At 40.1% G+C, this 19,621-nt stretch overlaps 1 long non-coding RNA gene across 1 annotated transcript in view; it reads left to right on the forward strand.

Moving 5' to 3' along the window:
- LOC105862740 (uncharacterized) overlaps positions 1–19,621 on the forward strand; it is an 87,916-nt gene that overhangs the window by 33,524 nt on the left and 34,771 nt on the right. The window contains exon 2 of the long non-coding RNA XR_012923687.1: positions 5,715–5,927. This is a non-coding gene — a long non-coding RNA (uncharacterized LOC105862740). The remainder of the gene's footprint in view (positions 1–5,714; positions 5,928–19,621) is intronic.

A 19,621-nucleotide genomic window follows, 5' to 3' on the forward strand; every position in this document is an offset into this window, starting at 1 on the left:
CTGAGGCTCTTCTGGTATGTTTCTTCAAGTTTACCTGCTCTCACCTTGTAAACCAAAGATGCAAGTTATCTGTTCCTCTCTCCCAAACATGCAATGTTGAGACAGAGGTTGGATAAATGCAACTGACATTCTTATTCAAAAATAGAGAGAATGGAAAGCACAGAGCAGCTCCAAGTCTATAATATTTCTTTAATCTTGCTGGCCACTTGTCAACATTTTTTGACTAGTCTTAGTGCTGTATCTTAGGAATTATGCAGTAATATAATAAAATAATATAAATAACTGTTTAGCTAAATAATTAAACATTTTGTTTTTAATCTCACTTTTCTCTATATCATATCATACATACCTAAAATAAATCATTTGACACTTTTGACATTCCTATCAGAAATCTAAATCCAGCTGAATCTATCAGTTCATAAAGTATATTTTCTATTACCTAGATTACAACAAGCAACAGTATTGTCAAAGCTTTTGCTACTTCCTAACCAGGGTCACTTTTTCTCCAGTCTCAGGTAGTAATTACTGTACTATTTTCTAAGTACACAAAGAGTCTCCTTCAGGTCCTTCAGTTTTCATTAACAGTGTCCTTAAGTTCTTTGCAGCTTCTGCCCATTGTCTTATTTCAAAACCAGTGTCACATATTTTAGGTTTTTGTCATGACAATACTCCACTTCCAGGTATCAAATTCTGCTCTTATTGTCTATTGCTATATAACAAATTGCTCTAAAATGTAATGGCTAATAATAATCATTTTATTATGTCAGGATTTTATTGCTTAGAAATTCAGGCATGGCTTAGCTGGGCGATTCTTCTGCTCTAAGCCATATTGACTAAGGACACTCAGTGGGCTTCAGCTGTCATAATGGGCTTGTCAGGAGGGTCAATGTGGCTTCTTGTATGTGACTACCACTGTCTGGAATGTGGAGTTCAGCTGGGACTGTTGACTGGAGTGCCTACACATGGCCTCTGTATAGGGTGGCTTTACGGTAGTAGGACTTCTTACATAATGATCCAGGGGTCCCAGAGAGAGTGTTCCAAGAGACAAGAAGCAGGAACTGCCAGTTTCTTAAGGCCTAGAACTGGAATTTGGCCCAGCTATATTCTATTGGCTAAACAGTCACAGAACCCACCCAGATTTAATGGGATGGAATATAGAGCCCATCTCTCTGTGGGAAAAGTATAAAAAATTTTTAGTAGAAAAATGTTTCATTTTTTGTCTTGAATTATTTATTATTACTTACAGAGCTATCTGACTCAATGGACTAACTCAGGTTTAGGAATTAGACATTTAAGGTTCTGGTTCCATTTCTCTCATTGCTTGGTTGTGCTTGAACTGAGGTAAATAATTTTTGGATTTTAGTTTATATCATAGACAAAATGGATGTGATGATTAATGCTGGCTCCCACTGGCTCAGGAGGATGTTGTGCCTCTTTTTTAAAAATTAGTATTCACAAAGCACTTTTCAAAGTGCTTTAGGAAGTAGAATAATAAATTACCATAACTAATTGGACCATTACAGATTCACTACATTTTTCTATTAAGAGAGAAAATGGGTCTTAATATTGTATAGAATCAATGGGGCAGCAAAAGACTCTGGTACACACACGAGACTCACACTTCAAACACATAAATTTGCACCATAGTATATACTTCCTCTGTCTTTATCATGTGCCAGTCAATGTACGTTTTCTCACTGAATCTTTGCAATACCCTTATGAGAGGTAAGTGCCATTATTAATATCTTGAACATGCTTTCTGAAATGTTTTTGTTCTGGAGTTTAAATTCTAACACATTTTTTGCATGTCTATACATAATACATCTTAAAAAAATCTAATGAAAACTTTAGTAGAGTCTGTAGGGGTTGTGTTTAAATTCTATGGAGATCTTCCCTTTTTATTTTATACAAATATTCTTGAAAAATGACATAAAAGCAGATTTATGAAGATATCAAAATGACATAACCAAGAGGAGATAAAAGGTAAAAGAAGCAGAGTCATTAGCAGAAACTAGTTTCACTTACAGAAGCCAGAAGGAAGATGGGGTGGCTGGTATTGTGGGAGGAGAGGTGGCCTGGAAGCCAGGGCACCTGGCATGGCTGTGCTATCAGCTAGGAACCAGGCATGCAACCTTGGAAAGTTCTTTTCCTCCTCTAGACCAAAGTTTTCTTTTGTGTCATATGAGAAGGTAGAACTAGATGAACTCTAAAGCCCATTTCGATATTAATGTTCTCTGATCACTCCAAGTAAATATACACATAAATAAATCCATCTTTTAAGGAAGAGAAGATGCAGACTGGAGGGCAGGATTAGAAATGAGGGCAAAAAAGACAGGATGTATGGAATTTTCACCTGGAAAATTATAGTTAGTAGAATGACCATAAAGACCAAAATCCAAACAGCTGACAAACAGAAAAATAATCAAGATAAAAAATAATACTAAGTCCAGACATTATAAAGGTAATTTGAAACAAAGTCTCATTCATTCTTTCAACAAGTATTTCTTGAGTCTTCTACATGCCAGGCCTTATTCTAGGTATTTAAGTTTCAGTAGTTAATGAAAACTCCTTCTCTCATGAAACTTACAATTTAGGTTGGGGTGTGTGTTAGATGATTGTAAGTGCTTAGCAGAAGATAGAGTGGGGAAGATAGGTAGAGCATGCTGGGTGGGGTTTGCAACCACAGATAAGCTGGCTTGGGAAGACTTCACTGAGGAAAGGTCTGAAGGAAGTAAGCAAATGAGCTGTAATGACTTTGCTTCCTATTTCATGGAGAAAATCGAAGTCTTTCCAGGGAGAGGAAACAGCAAGTGCAAAGATACCAACAAAGAAGCATGTCTCCGATGGTCAAGGTATAACAAGGAGGCCAGTGTAGCTGGAGTGGATGGAATAAATGAGTAGCAAAAGAGGGGAAATCAAGGGAAAATTCTGGGAAGATTTTGAGCAGAGAGTGCCATCTAGAATGTTTTAGAATGTTTTAATGACATAACTTTATTGCTACATAATTGACTAAACAGGGGCAATGGCAGAAAAAGGAGGAATAGTTAAGAGGCTACTCCACTGGTCCAGGCGAGAGATGATGGTGGCTCAGACTAGAATGGTGTGGTAGAAGCAGTGAGAAGTGACGGGATTTTGCATATGTTTTGAATGTAGAACCAAGACAGGGGTCCCCAAACGTTTTAAACAAGGGGCCCAGTTCACTGTCCCTCAGACCGTTGGAGGGCCGTTGGAGAGTGCGGCGCACATTCCACACATGCGCACTCTGGGCCCAGGACCAGTCGGCTGCTAAGCAAGACAGGCAGCAGTGGCAAAAATACCTGGTGGGCTGGATAAATGTCCTCGGTGGGCCGCATGTGGCCTGTGGGCCATAGTTTGAGGACCCCTGAGCAAGAGGATTTGTTGGCTGGTTAGGACGGGCATATGAGAAAAGAGGAGTCAAGGAAACTCCAAGGGATTTTAACTTGAACTATGAGTTGCCAATTGCTGAGATGGGAAAGACCATGGGAAGAGCAGTTTTGATGGTGGTGGTATTGGCTAATAGTTTAATTTAGACATGTCAACTATTAGACGCTTGTTACATATCCAACCCATGCATGTATTGTGTGTCACAGATCAAAAGTGTGGATTTCAGGGGAGAGAGCCGGGCTGGTGGTATCAATGTATTAGAGCCATGAGATTGGATGATCTTCCCGATGGAGTAAGTAAGTGTAGATAGAAAGGACACACTCCAGGACTGGGCCTGGGGAACTCAAGTAAAGAGATAAGAAGAAACATCAAGGAAAACAAAGAGGAGTGACCAAACAAGTAATAAAACCAAACAAGCAGAGTCTTAGAAGCCCAGTGGGAAAAATGAATGTTTCAAAGAGGAGAGAGTAATCATATCCAATACTACTGATTGGTTGAGGACTGAACAAGATGAGGACTGAAAAATGACCACTGGCTTAGCAAAGTAGAGGTCTTTGGTACCTTGATAAGAGGAGTGCCTGCAGAGAGGTGCTGGTGGAAACCTGATTCAAGTGAGGTCCAGAAAGAACGGGAGGAGAGAAACTAGAAACAGAGAGTATAGACACTTGTTTAAAGTGTTGCTGTAAAGGAAATGTGAGAAAGAGGAATAGCCAGAGGGGACTGGAGCAAAGAGAGCTTTTTAAAAAAATAGGAAAAAGAATATGTTTGAATGTTGAGAAAAGTGATCCAAATAAAGAAACAAAATTATAATGCAGAAGAAAGAAGAGAAAATTGCTGGAGCAAAATCCTTCGGGCGCGGAGTGGAATAAGATGTGGCAAGTGAAGGGCTTGGTCCTGCCTGGGAGCAGGGGAAGGAGAGAGGTTTGAGCAGTGGGCACAGATGCAGGGAGGGAAGGAAGGCTGGGGCTGGAGGCTGAGTGGAGTTCGCTTTTGACTGCTGTCATTCTCAGTGAACTAGGAAGCAGAGTCATCAGCCCAGGCCGAGGTGCTTGGCGGTTGTAATGAGGGAGGAACAGGCATCGGTTCTCCAGGGGAGTAGGAGAGTGAATAGGCTAGAGAAATATAGTGTCATTCCTGGGGGATATTCAGGACACACCTGAGGTGAACATAGAGCTCTTTGGTTTCCTGAAGTTACTCATGGCTCTTCCTTTGTCAGTTGGTGTTCTCAGAGCAAAATATTTCTTGCAGCACCAACTAAGAGGAGAGGAAAGCCTGGAAATGAGTACATGTCCTAAGATGCAGCTGACAGAACATAACCACTTTCTAGAACGCCACCAATATCTCCCTGGGATTTCTTTCCCTATCTCCCTTCTTCTTTCCTTTCTTTTCTGGTCCCCTTCCTTATTTGTGCTGAGATACAGCTAGATTGGTCATGTATGAAACTGCCTGTTTCACTTTTGTATTGGTCAGTTTTTTCTATGTTGTTCTCTGGTGACAAATGACCATCAATTCTCAGGGGCTTACTACAATCTGGATTTATTTCTCTCTTATTATATGTTGGCTGTAGGTCAGTTGCACCTCTGTTCCACATATCTTCCTTCTGGAATTGAGGCTGAAGGAAGAGTCAATATTTAGGTCATGCCAGTCTCTGGGGAGAGAGAAAAGAGCAATGGTGGAACCACAGGATGGCTCTCAAAGCTTCTGCTTGGAAGTAGTAATTGCTACTTTTTCTAACATCTCAGTGGATAAAGCAGGTCACTTGGCCAAGCTTTATGTCAATGGGATGAGGAAGTATACATTTTTAGGGAGAACAAATAATTTGGAACAATCATGTAATTAGTCACAACCTTTTCCATGTGTGGCAGGAAAAATCATCCTCAAGCAATACAATGGGATAAATTACCTCTTCCCAATCATGATTGACATTTGAGCCCTCAGGAGTAAACTCAAGATGATTAGGCACTTGGTATAAATTTCTGGGTGCAATTTTATGTCTGACCCTGTGGGTTAGATTATTTCACTTTAGAATTTGGAAAATACTTTACCTTCAGGGAGGCAGGTTATATAGTTTAGCACATACATTATGGGTATTATATTATAATAGTAAAGGCAACCATGCCTAATTTATTATGCCTTATAAGCTGGAAGAGAGACCCCATCCAGACCTGTCTTTGGAGACCTTCTTAAGTTCTACCTACTCAAGACTAATTTTATAACATAAAAATAACAGGGGAAAGAGCTTTGCTTTGCAACTCAGTAAAACAAAAATCTATATATGAGAGAGAATTCCATATCTACTCTTTGTCCAGCAGGAGGAATTTTATAGCTTGAGAAGGAGCTGAGATATTTCTCCAAGGCACCGTGTCACCACGTTTTGGGCCTATGATGCATGAATCTGTATACAAAATATGGTGCCCTGCAGGAAGCAATGGGTTGTCCTGAGTGACTGCCTAGTCACGGTCTGGTATAGATGAGAATCTCAAGACCAGCAATGAAGGTATCATGGCTGACACAAATGCCAGGTATGTTGGCTTAATGTTTCCATGTTTCCTCTGTTAACACAGAAGGAACTGGGGTTGCTGCTGCTTGTTCTTTAGTTCCATTTTCGTGAGTCTTTTCCTCTTTGTTTATGAAAATGTGATTCTGACAGCTGACAAAGGACATTCCGGCAACTTAGGCAGAGCCCAAATGATGCACTGCTGTGGGAATTTATCCTCATAGATTTGCCCAATGACCCTGCTCTGGAGAAAACTCTCAGGTAATGCATTCCCAGTGGTGACTCAGTTCCCAACAACTCACCACTGGTGCCTTCATTAGGGTGTTTTTCTTTCTTCAAGGATTTTTTTCCAGTCCATCTTAACCTCCCACCACAGTGAATTTAATGTCCGTGAAGGGGACTGGGTAGCTATCCCCTGAGACTACTCTTGGTTTATTTTTAGTGCAGGCAGTTTGGAAAAATTACTTTCCCTTGCTGACTGCACCAGGACTGTCTTAACTCTGACTTAGAATTCTGTACTTCTCACATTGAGTTGGGAATGAGTGGGGAATCCATACCTTCATCATAAAGGTGGAGGAGCCACATTATAATGAGGATAAAAGATTTGCCTAGAGCTACCCAAATACCCAATTGTAAGAGTGTTTTTCTTTGGCCTGTTGGTCTCAGATCTGTAAGATGTTTAACAGTGTAAAATTGCAAGTTAGTCTGACTAAATTGGACAGATTGCAGGTAAAAGTCCCACTCCCTACATCCCAATTGTTCCCCTGAGCCATTCATACTCCCTAAAAGTGTTATTATTACTATCAAGCTACATGCTCAAAGATTATTTCCCTTGGGAACACACATCTAACCCAGACAAAAAGATTGCTATTTTTTTTTCAACTCACTCAATACCCTTTGTCCCAGCTATCTTGTTTGTTCCTTTCTTCCTACATTATGTCATCCAACATTTTATCGAAATGCTATAATCTCTCTAGTCCTCTATTAGGTTGAACCACATGAAATTGCCAATATTCAGATATTTTTGGCCCACAAAGTTATGCTTTCATATAGTTCAAGGTAACCCTGTTAGAATGAGGTAGTGAATTGTGAAATTTTTTTTGCAGAAAAATGCAAATTATTGACCAAGTCAATTACAACTTGATAATATGAAATCAAACTGAATGTGTATCCAGGCTTTCCTACAATCCTTTATAAAATGGAGGATAATTAGCATATTAAACGAGAATTTAATATTTTGGAATATTGGAAGAGAATTTCAACTTCTGATAGGAAAAAAAAATGTGTAACTGAGATGCACACGTGTCTGTTAATGTGCCAAGATTCTCTCTGTACAATGGCCATGACTGCTACTTGGCATGTGCAACTCACTCAAGTCTTTGAAAAACCAGCTATTTACACACTTCTCTCTCTTTCAGTCTCTCTCTCTTTCCCTCATTTCCTCCCTCCCTAGCCTTTCATGATCAGACTTCTTAAAAGAGCAGACTATACTCACTTTTTCCACATTTTCTCTCTTATTCATTGTGTAGCACACTGTAATCTGGTTTCTGTCCCCCAACACTCCACTGAAACTGTTTCTGCCAGGGTCACTAAGGAACTTTGATTGACAAATTCAGTGGAAGCTTTTCTGTCATTATCTTACTTAACTTCCTTGTTTCATTGGACAGACTGGGCTAAGTTTTGCTTCTTAATATTTTATCTCTTTCCTTGACTTGAATGATCTCTCTTTTTTTTGATTTATAGATATGCTCCCCAAACCAGATTTTTAGCCTCTTGGGGCCACAGGCTGTGTGTCTTATTCAGTTGTATATCCCAGGGCCCAGCTTAGCATAGGCACTGGAAGGTACTTATCTACATTTATTGTATGTATGAAAGAAAGAATTAGTGAAATTATAGCACTTTATTAATTATTAGTCATTGAAAATATTTAGTTTCTCATTGGTTTAATTCCCACTTTCAACAACTTCTCTACCTGCCTCACTGCCATACACATTTTTAATAATGTATAGCTGGCAGGGTGCCACAATCTTCATGTCTGTGTCTCAGAAATCCTGCCATATAATTAGGGGCAAGGCAGGTAAGACTGAGGTACCTGCTGGTCCTTCTCACATGGCTTCCTCTAATGCTGAGATGTTACAAATAGGCTGGGTCATCAGTCATGATTTTTAGTAATTCCGACTCTTAGAAAAAAGATTCATGTCCTTTTTCTTTTTTTCCTCCCCAGGATGTATCACTTAGAGATCCAATAAAGTGCACCCAGCAAACAGCCACTTGTTGCTTGCTTAGACATACGACCTGACAAAGAGGGGAAAAAAAGCCAACACGAGACTCAAGGAGAACAAAAGAAATGCTCCAGTAGAAAATGTCACACACACACACACACACACACACACACGCACACGCACACGCACACGCACACGCACACGCACATGCACACACAGAGTTTATGCAAGTTTAATTTCTGTTGTTTTGGTTGGAAAACAGCTGCAGGTGTCCTCTAATTATAACCCCATTTTCACAAATATCAACTGTCATATTTAATCTGTTATATTCACCATATAGCCTACTGTTACAGCACATTTCTTTCATTACAAATTTAGTAGCAGAGTTTCGAATGCTCAAGCTAACATTCAGGCTAGTCAATTAATGCATTATTTACAAGTTAAATGTTATTAAAAACAGGTTCTTAATTTGCTAATGATTTAGTAGACCCAAGGCAATATTCCAATTTTTTTTTTTTTTATTGAAAATGAAAGAACATTTAGAACAGTTGCGGGGGGGGGAGGGATGTCAGGGATATTTTGGCCTCTCTCATCAATTTCTGAATTTCTTTTCTGCATTCTTTATTTTGTGCTGGTTTTGATGCCTATATCAACCAGTTGTGGCATGGTTGAGAAGAAAGACTTATGAAAAACAAAAACTGCATAAATACTATTGTGAGTTGTGTTTTTAAAAATCACCAGGCAGTTTGAAATGACTCAATACACATATTCCCCATACAATGTGGTGTATTTTGATTTACAGTCCCATTCCAGCAGCACAGCAGGTTAAGAAGGTTAGAAGTCAAGGAAATTAAATGTTATTAGCATTCCACTGTTGTCAGGCTGCATAAACTGAATATATGTCTTTTCAAATACACTTTGAAAAAATTTACACTTTCTGAGATTGTAGGGCCTAACAATCACCCCAACAATCTGAATCTTTTTCTTTGTTTTACTTTTTCCTTCTTTTTTGTTTGACCTGGATCGTGTTCTAAGTCCATACCTTTCATGTTTCATAATTCCATGGCATACGACCTGCTTATGAAAGATAGCATGGGGTGAACACTGATGAGAAAGGACTCAGGCTCCAAAGCCAGTTACCCCATCTTCATGCCTCTGCGGTTGCTTTCTTGGCCTACAGTTGTCTTTTTTCTTTTCCCCAGTTTCCTCTTACAACTTTTTAAAGACTAACTTAAGGTTCACCTTCTTAATAAAATCTTATTAAATTTAAGTCAAGCTCACCACCACCACCACAATTGTTCACGTCTCTTAATTCTATTTATTTATTTATTTATTTTTGCCTATTAATTAATTTATTTTATTATATACACTTGAAGTGTACAACATGATGTTTTGATATACATATACATAGTACAGCAATTACTATTGTCAAGAAAATTAACATATTCACCCTCTCACATAGTTATCTTCCTTTCTTTCTTTCTCTCTTTCTTTCTTTCTTTCTTTCTTTCTTTCTTTCTTTCTTTCTTTCTCTCTCTCTCTCTCTCTCTCTCTCTCTCTCTCTCTCTCTCTCTTTCTTTCTTTCTTTCTTTCTTTCTTTCTTTCTTTCTTTCTTTCTTTCTTTCTTTCTTTCTTTCTTTCTTTCTTTCTTTCTTTTGTGGTAAGAGTACCTTAAATCTATGCTCTTGGCAAATTTCCAGTACACTATACAATATTGTGACCCATAGGCTTCAAGCTGTATGTTCCCTTCTCTGAATTCATATAGCTCTTCACATTTGTGTCACAGAGTCACTCACACAAATGTAAACTGCATTTGCCTTATAGTTGTCTCTCTATAGGACAAGCTATAGAGTCAGAAAGACCTACAATGTATTGGTGGTGTGATCTATGGCAAGTTATTTGTTTTCCCTAAGTCTCACTTTTCTCCTCTCTTCAAGGGAGATAAATAAGAATTGGTGAGATCATGTATGTGAAGAACCTAGTAAATGGTAGGAGCCCAATATATGGCAGCTCCTGTTGCCATAATCAAATATGAATATATATATATATATATATATATATATATATATATATATATATATATACACACACACACACACACATAAATTGCTTAGTACAGTGCCTGGCTCATGTTTGGCACTCAATAAAATTTAATTCCCTTTGGTACAATATATAGATCATAAGCATTTCTTTATTTCATTTTCACACAGAGTAAAGTTTTCTCAAAGGCAAGGACTACATTTTTACCCCAAACTGTTCAATTTGTATGCATTCATGTTCCACCCTCCCTATTCTGGGAGGTATTTTGTGCATCTCTTAGGTACTCCAGGCAGAGTCGAGTGCAACCCAGGCAAGGCACTCTCTTGTTGGTTCTTCCCCACTGCTTGTTTCACTTTCCCTGTTCTCTCCGCTCTTGGGATCACCTTCCAAATAAACTACTGGCACCCAAGCCCTTATCTCAGGCTATACTTTTGAGGGAGCCCAAACTAAGTAAGGAAAAGATTTGAATGACAGAAAAAGACAATACTTGTGTGCAAAATAGTGGAAGAACTTTCAGAGTTGTCCAAGCCAGCTAAGATGGGAAGCAGTCAATAGAATGAAGCTAAGAAGGTAACTCATTTATTTATTAAAAAGATATTTATTGTGCATCTAATAAGTACTGCACATTCTTAGGCCTTGGGGATATGTTGACTCATATCCCAAAATAAAACAAGAGAAGGTCTTTCTGCCCCTATGACATTTACACTGTAGTGAAGAAACACACAATAAGCAAACAAATCAACATACAAAATCATGTCAGAGAGTGACAGGAACTTTGAATGCACAAACGTCAGGGTAAGAGATAGATTGTGTGCAGGAAAGGGCACTATTTTAGATGGTGTCATCTATTTAGAGTGACTGAAGGCCTGTCTGGGAAGGTGATGTTAAAACAGAGACTTGGCCAGTGTAAGAATGACTCACCTTTTGTCCATCTTCTTCTAGAGTAAAGGCAGAAAAGATTCTGTATGCTAGCCTGAGGATGGGGTAATAAGACAGGAGCAAATTCCTGCTGGTTGGAAAAATGGGATGCAGAGATTTCTCAGGATGCTGTCTTCTGGGCCGAGTACTGGGCTGCTCCAAAATGGCCCCTGGGACCTGACCTTTGCCCGCAGCTCCTGTGTCAGGCCTTCCTGGAGGAATACCTGTGGGGGCTCCATCCTCTTCTCCTTTCTCCTGTTGTTCAAGGTGTCTTTTTCTTCCATTTCTCAAATAAAAAGAATGCCCTGATTTATATAATACTTTAGGGTATATAGAGAGCATACTTTACCTCATTTAATTCCTATAAACCTGTCCTTTAAGTACTTTTATCCCTATTTTATAGGTAAGGAAACCAGAACTTGGGGACTTTGCTTGAGGCTGCCTACCTCTGTGAGTAGAGCCAGGACTCCAACTCAGTCTTTTGGCTTCCGGTCCCTGCTCATTTCAATGCTGAGTCCACTGGCCCATAACTCTGCTTCACCCCCTGCCTACTCCCTCCACTGCTGGCAGCTGGCTTCTGTGGGCTGATGCTCTTCTCCTACAGGATCCTGCCATTCTGACCTTTCGTCAGTGGGTACTGGATCAGATTTCAGTAAATCCAGAAGTTTAGAACTGGAAAGTCTGAGGACAACTCTGTTGAGAGATTCTATCTTTAAAATTCTAACTCAGCTCAAGTGCTGTTCCCTTGATTGGATTTTCTCACTGCCACATTAAGATATCAAGAGTTTTCTTAAATGTGATATTGATCTTTACATATGTGCTAAGATAGCTGATCCTTAATACTCCTCCTTTTGAGAAAACTTGAGGAGAAATTTGACATGGTTGCTCCTGGTCTATTCCACTCCACCTAGTGGACCTTTTTATTTTTTTTACTGCAGGACATTCCACTTGATTCTTAATCTACAAGACTCCTTCTCTCAGTGATGGATCCTCTAACATCTGGGGGAACTCAGAGACAATTTCTTCTGTGGGTTGAAGTCTGCTACAGTTTATGGCATCAGGCTGAGTGCTTCCTTTGGGTTGCAGTTGGAAAGAGTAGATTTTTAAAAATTTAAAAGCCAGTGTTCTTTGTCAGTATTCCAAAGTATGTCTGGGAAGCTACTGCACTTTTAAGGAGATTGCTCTTAAAATCTTGGAAATTCAAGATGATGAATGTCCGCATAAGACCATTTCTCCTGGTGTACAAGTCGGAAATGCTGAACATTTTTAAAGGTCTTTTTTGGTATACAAAGCACTCCAACTAGTGTTTTTTACTTCTTACAATAATTCTGGGCGAGGTAGGTGTTTTTCCAGTTCCCGTTCCATGCTCCAGGAGCCCTTGCTACTTCTCCATCAAAACACTTTGCTCACTCATAATTATTTAATAAATTAGTTGTTGTAATTATTTGTTTAATATGCAGAAGTTTAAAAAGGCAAGCTTTGGAACCAGACAGACATGGTTATGATTCCTGACTCTGAAAACTGCTCCCTGTGACCCTGGGCAGGTGTCTTAACATCTCTCTGCCTCAGTTTCTTCATCTGTAAAATGTGAACAACAACAGTATTGGCCTCATCTGATTGTTTTGAGTTTTACAAGTGATAACGTGGACAGGAATCAGTGTGGTGCTTGGCCTGGCTATTCACACTCCGTGACTACTAAGTGTGGTTGCTATTATTCTTTAATAAATAGATGGCCACGTGTCATGTTCTACCAGGGACAGTGCTCACCTGCCAGTTGTCCTGCCATAATTATTAACAGTGCCTTCTATGCTCTCAAAAGTGTCCCAGTGTGCAAATAGTATAGAAATGGAGGGCAGATTAGTGACTGCCCAGGGTTGGGAGGGTTGTGGGAGGGGTACAGGAGTTCGAGGTTGCTGTGAGCTATGATGGCACCACTGCACTGTAGCCCAGGTGACAGAGCCAGACTCTGTCTCAAAAAAAAAAAAAATTAACAATCTCAGCAAGATGAAAAGGAATGGATGCATGCAGGGTGGTCATATAGCCTTGTTGAGAAAGGAACACTTGAGCGAAGACTTGAAGGAGGTAAGAGAATAAGTCATTTATTCGCTTATTGTCCATCTTCCTCCATCAGAATGAAAGCGTTATGAACCCAGAGACTGAATTTTTTACCTGTTAGTTCCTAGTGCCTGGAGCATAGTAGGTCCTCACAAATGTTTGTTGGGTGAAGTGAATGAGTGACTGATTGGGAATGGGGACTGTGGTTTGTGTCCAGTAGGGTCCCTTGTCCTTAGCGCAGTGCCTGGCACCTCCTAAGCAATCAAATGTGTTGGTTGTATGATAGTTTGTCTTTGATTTCCGTGATTGTTTATAATATACAGTAAACTTCACTGAGAACATGGACTGACTTCTTTTGTTTGACATTGTGCCCGTGGAACTCCAGCACTTAGCACAGTGCCTAGAACATACATAATAGTTAGTCAATAATTGTTATTGACCACATAGGCTCAGATAAGGAGACTGAGGCTCAGATATGTTAAATGACTTGAAAATGATCTTATGGCCAGGAAGCAATCGAGCTAGGGGCTTAACTTTGGTTTTCTAATTCTTAAATTACCATATTTCATCTATACCAAACTGCTTTAAAAACAGTCCTGGCGTCTCTGGTTTGGCCATGACCTGTCACCGGCCTGCTTTTCCCTTATGGCCTGCACTAGGCCGCGGCGTCTCCCTGAGTGGCAAGCAGGCAGGTCGCCCTGAGTCGCCCGCACGTGTCTCCTCCAGATACCACACACAGTGTCAGGGCACCCTCTCTCACATCAGCACAAGTGGAAGGTAATGCAACCTTTCAGCGACCATCGACTTTGTCAGACAATAGTGCCATTCAGTTTGAAAGACTCCACCGGGAAGTTGCAGACTTTTAAAACTAATTTGGTGTTTATTCAACTTTGCAATCACTTCTATGTACTATCTGTGTTTCACACACCGTGAAACGGCGCTACACTGTGCAATTGAATTAGTTGTACAGTGACTCAAAGGCATTAAACAATGACTTTGATATTTTAAGTACTGACTAGGAGGGATTTTTAATTCCTTCCTCATAATGAAAGCAGCAAAAAAACCCAGTTACACAACCCTGGAACACTTATTCTCTTTTCTATTCTGGGTGGACCCCACTGAGACAGAAAAAAACCTCTGAGCATTTAGTTTGCTTAATGGCAGAAGAAAAATTAAACAAGCATAGACGTGCAACCTTAATGACACCCAGCAACACTGGAATAACAGTTCCCAGCTTCTAAAACCTGTTATTTAATATAATGGGTAAATCTTGTGGGAGCTTTTCAGGTGCTGCTGAGTCTGAAAAAACAGCGACTTTGTGAGGAGGGGCGGGGGCAGAGGCAGGAGAGTGTCTTGCTCGCGTTCACTTGCTCAGGAGGGTCTCAGCTCAAAAGCCAAGGCAGATGGGTTGCAGGGCGAAATACAGCGCTGGCGGGACTGTCCCTGAAGGCCACGACCCTTCTGCAGACAACATCACGGCTATGCTAGGCACCAGCCTTGTCAGCTCTGCCAGAGACCACATGCGACTTTTCATACAGAGCCTTTCTGAAGACGGTACTGACAGAAAGGAAGAAGAGAGAAAAAAGAAAAAAAAAAAAAAAACACCCACAGCAAGTGAATTAGTGCCATGAAACTATGGGCATTAACCGGTAATAGTTCAGGGCAAAGCACCTAAGTGATGATTCACATCTGACAATAAATACATGAATAGCTGTTGAAAGCTTGTTTGATTTTCACAAAGAGGTTTAAACAAACATTCGTTTGTTCATTAGTCTTAAGCAACACTTTTATGGCAGGGGATGCATTAAACCTAACATATGTCTACGACCAAGATATTTGGTGGTTTTAAAGATGAAGACACAAAGCCATGCATATAGTTTATGCAGAGCAGCCTTGAACTACCTGTAATGGAGTGAGATACAGTTATTATGTATTAATGCTGTGAATCTTCATCCAGAGGGAGAAAGCAAACAGGCGAGGAGGAATGCCTCGTCTTCGGAGATAAAGACTTAGAGGGCCCCGTTCTGCAATTGGTATTGAGTTCGCATAAACTCATTTTGTTGTTGTTGCTGTTGCATAATTTTCAAAAACGCAACTGGTTTAAATCTGTTCCCTGAGGTAATTTATGCTAACCCAGTATTCTAACACCATAAATTCCCTGCTTATGGCAATCTCTGCTTGGGTGTCAGGTCGGTCTAGGTTACTGAGCAAATGGCCGCCTCAAAATTTTTAGGATAATTGCCTCTATAACTCCTTTAGCATAGGCCCTGTCAGGAAATCTCTAATTGTCATTGACGTCCCTGTTCTCCTTTTTCCTCCTCCTTCTTTTACCACATTGTTGTTGTCCTGAAGGCCACTCTCTAGTGCAGAATGGCAGGGGGCCTTTTACCTTCTGTAGCACCTGGGTTTTGTCACTGTCAAAGCCTTTGTGCTCATGAAGACATGATGTCACCCCCGATGGGGTCCAGAGGGTGATGGTCGGTTGAACGTGCCTCTGCCCCAGCCCAATCTCTAATCTAGCCTAAGAAACCATCAGCTGAGAGTAGACCCGTTATGATAATGAAGTTGGGATAAAATGAAGAGCAAATTACCATTAGCCCAATCCTCCTAACTTTTTTACGAATGCCGGGTTGGCTATTGAGTTCTCCCAGAATGGTGTGAGCAATTTCAAGGGCATATTTCTGTCTCTTCTCTCATCTCCTGTGTGTGGGCATGAAGCCCTGGTGGGAAGAATGTCACTGGGATTGTGTACCAGACTCATGGCCGGGAGCTTTTGTTGATCAGTTTCTACATGTGGGGATTTTTCATTCAGTGGCATCATAAAATATGTTAAATATTCAACTCCTAAATCCAATTCATTAATTATCTTGCTTAAAATACACTTCAAATATATCACGTTTGACATTATATGTCACTGATAGTAGAGGGAAATGATAACACTTAAAATCAATAAATGTTTTTAATTTATTTTACTTATTATGGTTGTCATAATATTTTGACATGGAGAGCTGACATGTCAACTACACTGTTATCGGGAGGTAAGGCAATGGCATTAAACTGTCTCACCGTCCGTGCCACTGTTTCAGGGTAAAGTGGGCCCAGGGGGAAAATATAGCTAAAATCCCTAAGGAAGCATCTGCTTATAGAGTCAATACAGGTCATCGCTGAATAAAGCAGCCTGAGCTCAAAACAAAAGCTGAGGAAAGAAGTCCTCACTCTAATCTGTTACCTTTTCTCCCAAAGGATTCAAAAATAATAAGAGCTAAAATGCGTGGAGTGCTTTTTGTGTGCCAGATCTGTGCAAAGTGTCTCATACATTTTTATCTCATTTCTTCCTAAGAAGTGAGGTGCTTTAATTTGGCAAAGCCCAGGTTGGAATGAGGGTCCCACAATTCAGTGCGAGGCTCTATTCTCAGACACCAAAACCCATCACTATTCTGAATGGTTTGGAACTAAAATGGATTCTGGCTTCTGGATCATCCTGACTTTCCACCCAGAATCCTGCCTTATCCCTAGGCCCTGGCCACCTCTTACTGCTGGATGATGCTGCAGTAGGGTTAGAATGTGGACAATGGGTTGGGTTTTACAAAATGCTTGCATATGCCTGGAGAGGATAGGCTTGAAGGCAACCAACGCTCTTCTCTTTGTCTAAGGATTAGAGAGTAAAGGCAGATTCAGAAGAAATCACAAGAAAGGAAGACTTGAGAGCTCTGCTTTTTCTGCTATTTAGGACACAGGCGAAGCCAGATTTTTTTAAAAAGGCTAAATGTAGGTTTGACCCTGCTTGAAGTAAGCATCAGAGCAATGAGTAATGGATGGGATTTGGAATCCCACACAGCAGCAGTATTCTCTATGCCCAGCTAATTAAAGTTCAGAGAAGAGCTCCTGGCAGGCAGGGCTGATGTCTTCTGTCCCTCAGTCCCCGTTTTGTGCAGAGAGGGTACCCAACCAGCATTTGTTGAATGTGTTTGTTCATCCACAGCCAGAGATCAGCAGTTTGTTCTTCTCTTAACCCCTCTTTTCTCAACTATTGCTTTGCTTATAAAGTGTTTTTGTTTTCCCATGGGAGGAGTCTACACCACAGCCTCAACAATTAGCCTTGGGAACTAAAAGCTAGTCATTCATTGAAGTATTATTCATTTAGTATTATTTTTATGGCTAAGCTTTATGCCTGTGTTAGGCACTAGGGATAAAGCAGTAGCGAGCAGGATAGACAAGTGTGGGAAGTAGACATCAGCCAACTCATTAGATGATTACCTAATTATGGTGATAAGTATTACAAAGAAGTATAAAATGTTATGGGTGCCCATAATAGGAGAACTTGACCTAGATTGAGAGAAATCTAGGAAGGTCTTCTTGGAAAAAGGATGCTGGAGCTGAACTATTAAGGCTGAATGAGGGTGAACCTGGGCAAGCAGATGGGAAGATGGCAAGAGGGAGGATGAGGAACAGGTAATCCAGGGAAAAAAGGTGCAGTGGTGAGAACGGCTTGATTAGAAGGTGCTCAGTAGTGTTCTTAGGCAGAAACTGGACTAGTTTGCCTAGAAGGCAGGGTGGAGAACAGTACAGCAAGCTGAATGTGTGTGTGTGTGTGTGTGTGTGTGTGTGTGTGTGTGTGTTAAAACCAGTTGGGAATTTTTGGTTCCAAAAATAAAGGGAATTTATTGGCTCAGTAAACCGAAAATCCAGAGGTAGGTTGGCTCCACTCATAACTTCATTAAAGCTCTTTATTTCTTCCTGGTTTTCCTGGTCCTAACCTTCCCCACATTCTGACTTGTGTCTTTTAAGGTAACAATGTAGCTGCAGCAGCTCCAGCCTCATACCTGCCTTTCCAGAAGAGAAAGAAACTCATTACAACATTCCTACTCGGAGGTCTGGGATTCAATGCAGCAGAGGGGGGTCACATGCCCTTTCTGGAACTATGTTCTGTGTTTAGGAGGCAGGAATGGCCTGCTTAGCTGGGTCTAGGCCAGATGGTCTATCTCTGGAGCCTAGGGAATAGTCAGCTTCCCTAGAAGCACAGAGATTACAAAACAGAAAGCAGGGCTGCTGGGAAGTACAGAATGGATCGTGGGGAGGTCACAGTGTTAACTACAAGGCTGTAAAGGTGACAACAGGTCTGTGCTCTAGAATTTGGGACTTCTTAAAACAACAAGGAGTCACTAGAGTGTTTTCAGTAGGTCAGTAATGTCATTAGATTGGTTACTCAAAACCACCATTATCAACTCCACCTTGATGTGTCTATAGTTCCCAAGAAGACCATTGTCAGGTAAATAAACAAATCATTAAGTTAGAAACAAAAATGTAAATCATTTATTTTTCTAGTTTTCCTAATTGTAGCCTATCTGATGTTAGTAACAGCTAATAATAGTAAGGAGCTAGTCACTATATCAAGAGCTTTACAGGGTTACCTCATACGGTCTTCACTATAATTCTAGGAAGTGATGGGGAAGCTGGAGAGATTAAGTATTAATAATTGACCCAAGATGACATGCCCAGTAAATAGTAAGACAATAGCTGTGTGGATCAAAACGTTGTGTTATTTCCACTAAACTCTGGGATATCACAGCAGTGGGGAAAACTGTGTTTTTATTTACAGTTGTCCCTCAGTATGCTCAGGGGACTGATTCCAGGACCCCCTCAAATACCAAAATCCTTGAATCCTCAAGTCCTTCACATGAAATTGTGTAGTATTTGCATATAAGCTACATACATCCTCCCATATACTTTAAACCATCGCTAGATTATTTAAAATACCTAATACAATGTAAATCCTATGTAAATAGCTGTTATACTGTATTTTTTATTTGTTTTATTTTTTTATTATTGTATTGTTATTTTGTATTGGGTTTTTTTCCCCAAAATATTTTGAGCTTCGAGTTTGGCTGAGTCCCCTGATGCTGAACCTGTGGATAGGAAGGGCAAATAATTATTGAACAAAGTCTTGTGCCGGGACCCAAAGTCTCAACTGGACAGCCAAATTGGGTAGAATCGGCAGAATTTTAAAAATTATTATTGTTGTAAAATATATATAACATAAAATTTGCCATTTTAACAATTTTTAAGTGTACAATTAAGTGGCATTAATAACATTTACAATGTTGTGCAACCATAACCACCATCTATTTCCAAAAGTTTTGCATTACCCTAAATAAACTCTGTAACCATTAAGCAATAACTCCCCATTCCTTCTCCCTGTAGCTCCTAGTAACCTCTAATTTACTTTCTATTTTCATGAATTTGCCTATTAGAGATATTGTGTTAATAAGTGGAATCATACATTTGTTCCTTTCTGTTTGGCTTATTTCACTTAGCATAATGTTTTGAAGGTTCGTCCACGTTGTAGCATGCATGAGAACTTCATTCCTTCTCATGGTTGAATAATCTGCCAGAAATTTGGCAAAACTATTTTTGTTAGTACGGTGATTACAAAATGTTTGAAGTTGAATAACTATAATTTTAAACAAACACTGCCCTCTCTAGT

Source organism: Microcebus murinus, chromosome 2 (assembly GCF_040939455.1).
Source record: "Microcebus murinus isolate Inina chromosome 2, M.murinus_Inina_mat1.0, whole genome shotgun sequence".
Taxonomy (NCBI): Eukaryota; Metazoa; Chordata; class Mammalia; order Primates; family Cheirogaleidae; genus Microcebus; species Microcebus murinus.